Source organism: Etheostoma cragini, chromosome 7 (genome assembly GCF_013103735.1).
Source record: "Etheostoma cragini isolate CJK2018 chromosome 7, CSU_Ecrag_1.0, whole genome shotgun sequence".
Lineage (NCBI taxonomy): Eukaryota > Metazoa > Chordata > Actinopteri > Perciformes > Percidae > Etheostoma > Etheostoma cragini.
In genome coordinates this window covers 13,445,321-13,451,664 of record NC_048413.1, presented here as the reverse complement: position 1 = coordinate 13,451,664, position 6,344 = coordinate 13,445,321, and the positions used below count along the sequence as shown (strand labels likewise).

At 40.7% G+C, this 6,344-nt stretch overlaps 1 protein-coding gene across 2 annotated transcripts in view; it reads left to right on the top strand.

The window, feature by feature from the left end:
• The first annotated feature begins 2,512 nt into the window (after positions 1–2,512).
• The window catches only part of camkvl (CaM kinase-like vesicle-associated, like), a 34,275-nt gene continuing 30,443 nt past the window's right edge, over positions 2,513–6,344 (top strand). For both annotated transcript variants that reach the window (XM_034876731.1, XM_034876730.1), the window contains exon 1: positions 2,513–2,761. The gene's annotated coding sequence lies outside the window, so the exon portion shown is untranslated. The remainder of the gene's footprint in view (positions 2,762–6,344) is intronic.

The window sequence follows — 6,344 nt, the reverse complement described above, 5'->3', positions numbered from 1 at the left end:
ACCTCTTCTCCCTCTATGTCTCGCTAGGAAACCAGCAGAGATCGCCTTTAACAGCGAGTGTGTTTTTTGGCTTAGTTTTGATGCACTCATGGAGGTCAAGGTCAGTGCTTTTCATTACAAATACAGTGAATCATGATGGTGAGTCAGAATGAAACATAATGGTCATCTGACACTTATGTGTCTGCCAGTTAGGAATTCTGTAATCTATATCCTTATTGCAGGTAATTCCCCCGGATACACATATGTCCATTTCCATTGTGCTTTCTTTATGTTGGAAGTTAAACTCCGGTGGATTTATGAGGACTATGGTAAAGTCCTCCTAAGATCTGTGCAGGGTAAATTGAGGCAGCTAAATAGAATATCTGTCCAGACTGTGTTTTCTAACGCGCTATTTTATAGCGGCTCCGTGTGGAGCTTAGTGCCGCCTATGACGTTTGTGATTGGTTTAAAGAAATGCCAATAAACCAGAGCTCGTTTTCCTCCCTTTCCAAAATGCCGTGTGGAATAGCCTAACCCTCCGCCGCTCCACAGCGTGTGGAGGTGGGTCTGGCAAAGCGAGACTAGGAATTCTGCACTGATGCTCTGTTGGCCATGTCTGATCTGACCAGGTCAAGGCTCACTATCATGAGCGTCATCAACAATGTGCATTGCTTAATGACCATGCATGTTAGTTGATCATTCAAATAGTGTTTGAAAGTAACTAATTACATTTACTCAAGTACTGTGCGGTTTTGTCGTACTTTACCTGAGTATTTCCATGTTCTGCTACTTAGTACTTATGCAATATTACTCCATATCTCCTCCACTACATTTAACTGACAGCTGTGGTTACTTTTTAGATTATTATTCTACATAAAAAGCATGCAAAGTTTTGGCCTGTGACCTCTTACAATGAAAACTGGGCTCATTCCAATTACATAACTGTTGAAGGTAAACATATAAAATGTTACAAAAGTATATACAAATTTGTGTAAATTTGTTTTTTACTGAAGTAAAATATGTGAATACTCCTTCAAGCACTGTCAAATACTCAGCAGGCAGAGACAAGTACAGGGACCTGACAATATAATACAACCCAATACAACAGCCCTGGCCCTGCTAATACTTGTAAAGCTTATATATAGTGTATATTTGGAGACTATATTTGTCCTTGTTAATCCAACTGTAATTGTGGCCCCCACCCCACCACCTGTACGTAGATGATATGCATGATAAGCTTAAGTTTACCAAGTACATCCTGTGATTAAAATGTGCCTAAACATAATGGTGGGTGTCGCCAGTGCAGATTCACTAGACACCATCACTGATGAGACTTTATGCTTATATTTTTTATTATTCCTAGTTTCCTAGTGTCACACACACACACACACACACACACACAAACACACAAACACACACACACACACGCACATACTTTTGCACTGTATTTTACAGCAAATTCAAAACCACAGCAGACTCAAGGTCTCTTATGAATTTCTGTGGAAAAGACTGTAAGCAGCACCTGGACAAAAAGGCATCTCTATTTTTCTCTCACCCTCACACATGCTCTTTCTCTCTCTCTCTCTCTCTCTCTCTCGTTCTCTCTCTCTCACGCACACACACACACACACACACATACACAATCCACTAGCAAGCATGTGCATAGGCAACCTCACAGACACGTAGAAACCCAGTAGTTAGTTCCTGCGTCATTACAGCAGCCATCTGTCAGTATCCAGGCACACATGCACTGACTTTGCTGTGTGTGTAGCTTCTACACACACACACACACACACACATACACACACACACACATACACACAAGACTGCATGCAGACACATTGCATATCCATAAGCACACACATTTTCCCAGAAAATATCTCATCCCAGTGACCCATTCTGCCCCACACGCTAATCTGATTGATTTTATATGAAGCATTAGATTCAAGTGCATCAATCCAAGAGGTGAAAGGTTTCCTATCCCTAGTTTTCTGATTTTTCTTGTATTTCTATCCATTCATACCCACATAAATCTGTCTGTTTGTTTGCCCTGGCAAATACTGATGTCATTGTCCACTAGTGTGCTTCCAGTATGTGAAATGAAATAATGAATGTTGAGGTATAATCCCATGGTTTAATCCAGACCACTACCAATCTGCATGCCTGCACAGCCAGAAGACCTCCTCCGACAGTCCCACAGACATACAGTTTTGTCTTGACATAAAAAGCATACAGGGTTTGGGAGAAAGAGTGGAGGACACACATTTGGGCCTCCACCAGCCTTATAATAATGATCTCACTCATTATTCAAATATGCCCACCTGCTAGACAGAGAGAGAGGGAGAGAGAGAGAGAGAGAGAGAGACAAACAGACAGAAAGACAGAGAAAGACAGAGAGAGAGAGAGAGAGACAGAAAGACAGAGAAATAAAGGGAGAGAGAGAGAGAGAGAGAGAGAGAGAGAGAGAGAGGGAGAGATTATTTATTTCTCATGGGTGGGAGACAATGAGTGAGAGTGAGTGAGAGTGAGTGAGAGTGGGAGGGAGGGAGGGCGGCAGGCAGAAGCAAGCAAACTAATTCTCACCCAAGAACAGACAGTCGTGCCAGAGCAGGAGCTGCTGTTAGTTCACCTCTCTGGCGCTCTTTGCACATCAACAAACACACGTTATTTGTGTTTGTTCTTCTTCTTCCTCGAGTCTACCAAGTAGGATCAGAGTTTCCATTTTGGATAGGGGGCTGCAAACACTCGCACCCACACTTTCTTCAAGCCTCGAGAACTTAAGGTAAGGCACACTGTATAAACAATCAACAAAGCATAGGGAATTCATTTTCGCATTTACAACTCGATTTAATTTCCGCTGGCGGTAGAACGCAGTGTGAGCATCTCCACAGAGAGATAAAAGAGATGTTTTCTGCCGCGCTGCTGCTGCTTCTAATGATGATGATGATGATGATGCGCGCTGTGCGGCCAACGCGCGTTAAACAGCTGCACTGAAAAGCTCCAAACTGAGAAGTGTCCTTCTGTTCCTCGTGCCACCATAAAGTTAAGCGAGATACAGTCTGTAATACGTAGGGACATTGACTTGTTGAAACTGTGAGTGTTAACAAATCCCTGTATGTCTGCACCTAATGAAAACGTAGCCTATATCAGCGGAGTGATTGTAACAAACTTCTTCTTTTTTTTTTTTAATATTTCTATAATCTTCAGGCTTTTGCGTTTCATTATAGCCTACTATATGAGTGTTGTAATTCACTCCTAAGTGACCTGGATATGTAAAACACTACATGTATGCTAAAGCTCCTCATCAAAGTGAGTAATTCTATAATTAGGCTACAACATGATCCACTTAGTGTAGCCTAGTGATTTTGGTCCCATTAAGAAGTTCTCCAGACAGTGATGTTGACAATGTCAGTAATGAGTCCTCTCTGAAGTAAAAGCAAAGCAAGGCGTTCACATGTTCCTCCCCTTCCCTGCCTGATTCCGTGAAGCAGCATCCAGCTTGAGCTTTTCCAGTTATTCACTTGTTAATTATGCATTAAACAGTCCAGAAGTATCATCCTTTGTACCTTCTCCATTCCATGCCAGAATTTTGACTGCAGGCCTATGTTGAATCAAGGCTGATGCTTTTATACTAATATAAGTGTGCATTTGAAATAACTGATAGCACAGTGAGCTCAAATATTGAAAGATGCTGCTGTTGATGTATGGGCTGTAGAGCGTTGCTTTGGTGGTAGACCAGTAGAGAAGTGGAAGCAGAGGATTTAAATTTACAATTTGAATATTATAAACATATTAAAAGTGATGAAGTGCTTGTCAAAGCCACAACAGAGAGTATATCACAGTTCCCCCCCCCCTCCCCCCCCCCACACACTGGCCTCATTAACTTGTTTTATGTGAGCTTGTGCCATTTGATAAAGGAGGAGAGCAGCAGAAGGAAAAGAAAATATCCCAGAAAATCTAGTGTATACCACTGCACCCCAGAGAGAAACTAAAGGAGGTTGCTGAACTAAGAAAGGGAACAAAGTGGCTAAAGAAAAGTGGCTGGGGATGACAAAGGGGGGCGGGGGAGAAAATAAAAAGTGGTCCACACGTATTCCTCATTTGACTTGTGAGGATTGTGCTCTGCTCGCTCTGACTTTATGCAGCAGACAACAAGGTGTGTAGAAGCTTCTACACAAACAACATTTCTCTCACGGTTCACACCTGTCTACCGAGCTATCAGCCTCACAATATGCACTGTCACGTGATGATTTCAACCAGATCAGTCCATCTATGAGTTACCTGTACAGTTCTCTGCCTCTATCTCCTCTATCCACTTATTAACCTCCATATCTATCTATCTATCTATCTATCTATCTATCTATCTATCTATCTATCTATCTATCTATCTATCTATCTATCTATCTATCTATCTATCTATCTATCTATCCTCTAATCTTTCTCCCATCCTTCGTAGCCCCGCTGTCCTTTAAGCCAACCTGTAAGCTGCAGTATTTTCTGTTTGAAGTCATCTCTCGAGACCTCATTTAGAGTTTGTGGAAAGGCTGCAGCCTAAAGGACAAAAGGCTTTCAATTCATTAGTGTGCTTTTTCAGTGTGTAGGCTACTGTATGGTTCATGTCAACAACAAAAAAAAATCTGCCGTCCTTGGATTTTTGATTTGTTTCAACCTGATAACCGACGAGTCAACACACCACGCATATAATCAAACAAATGGTGTTAGTGATACACTGCATGAGTGCGTTTACGTGTGTGTATGATTTGTAGTCCACAACTTGCTTTATTGTGGGAAAATGCAGCTCAGGTTTTATAGTAACCATCTGCACAGTTGCTGCCAAAAAGTCCTTTTTGGAGACTTTCGGTTGACTGACCTATGATCATGCACTCAGTCAGAAACATCTGGATGATGAAGTATATCACTAGGATTTAAAAGGACGGAGGGATGGATTTGTTCAGTCATCAGTAAAATAATAACAATTTGTAAGATAGTTTTATGTAACATATTGACTGTTGTTGAGCAAACATTTGAGTCACAATTGAAATCTGCTTGCTTTAAATCTGCTTTTATGATTTGGTCACGTTTCTTTTTTTCTTTTTTTCACTGATTTCTAGCAGGTTATCCGGAAAAAAAACGTTTTTTATTAAATTTTGGGGAAATTCATATAAGCAATAGACCAGTGACTTTTTTTGGTGTGATCCAGGTGTGGTACAACACATTATTTTCAATTTTAGGAATGGTTGGTATTTTGAATTACTGTACATTCCTGAATGAGAAAAATCTTGAACATGTATCACAATGGGTTATAACTGTGTATTTTCAGCAGATTAAAATGCAGATAAAAAGCCAATTTTCCAAAATGATCTGCTATGAGAATAACCAATTTCAAGAAGATTCCTCTTTAGTGAAACCAAAGGTATTCTGATTGGTTATGCTGGACAACAAGGTATCCGCTGACTTGCCTCTCACTTTTACATAGTTTTAATTTACTGACAGGAGGAATTTATTCATTATAGTCGGAAAATGCTGACAGGGTATTGATTACCAAACAGACCATCGAGGCTGAAGAATGGAGTTATTGCAACACTGTTCCAATACAAGTAGCATTCAAGTTACGTATGTATGATGGAAAAGTAGAAGACAGGATGAGGATGAATGGCCGAGCGATGCTCATGTTCACAGTACCATTGGTGGTATCAATCAGCCCACATATTACTCGGAGTTGACTCACTACTCAACACAGAGGTTGAAGGAAAAAATACTATTTAAGATGGGAATATATGAAATATAAAAAAACTTGAATATTGCTTATGATAATATTGGCCCATGCAGGAGAGAAAGAGGAAAACATATCCGGTTCAAGCCCAGAAGATAAAAGCCATTATTTTTTCAGATTTATGATTTCATCAATAGGAAATCTAAAACCAGGCTTTGTGTAAATGCTGGTGCAATGCATTCATCAAAAAACCATTATAATGTAATGGCATGCCATAATAGCTGATAACAGTGGATGTAGTGAACACCCTCTGATTATTTTATGGTTGAATGTGAATGTTTCCCACTGACATTCTGCTTCTGAGGCAAAGGGAATACAGTCCCAGGCATTTCTTAAATCTGCATCCCACCATGTCCGCAACCACAGAGATTTTCCATCACAGCGGCAAGGATGGGTTTCAGATGGTGGTTGCAGGAGATTAAGAGGTGTATCGATCCATCAACATGACTGTTTGAACCCTCTGTGTAATTTGACACAGCGTTCGCTCCTTGCCACCTTATATGGTGGGAAGTAATGATCCTTATGTGCCTCAGGGGCTCAGGGATAACATTGTTTTTTTTGACAAGGACTTGACAAACATTGGCGAAGGTGA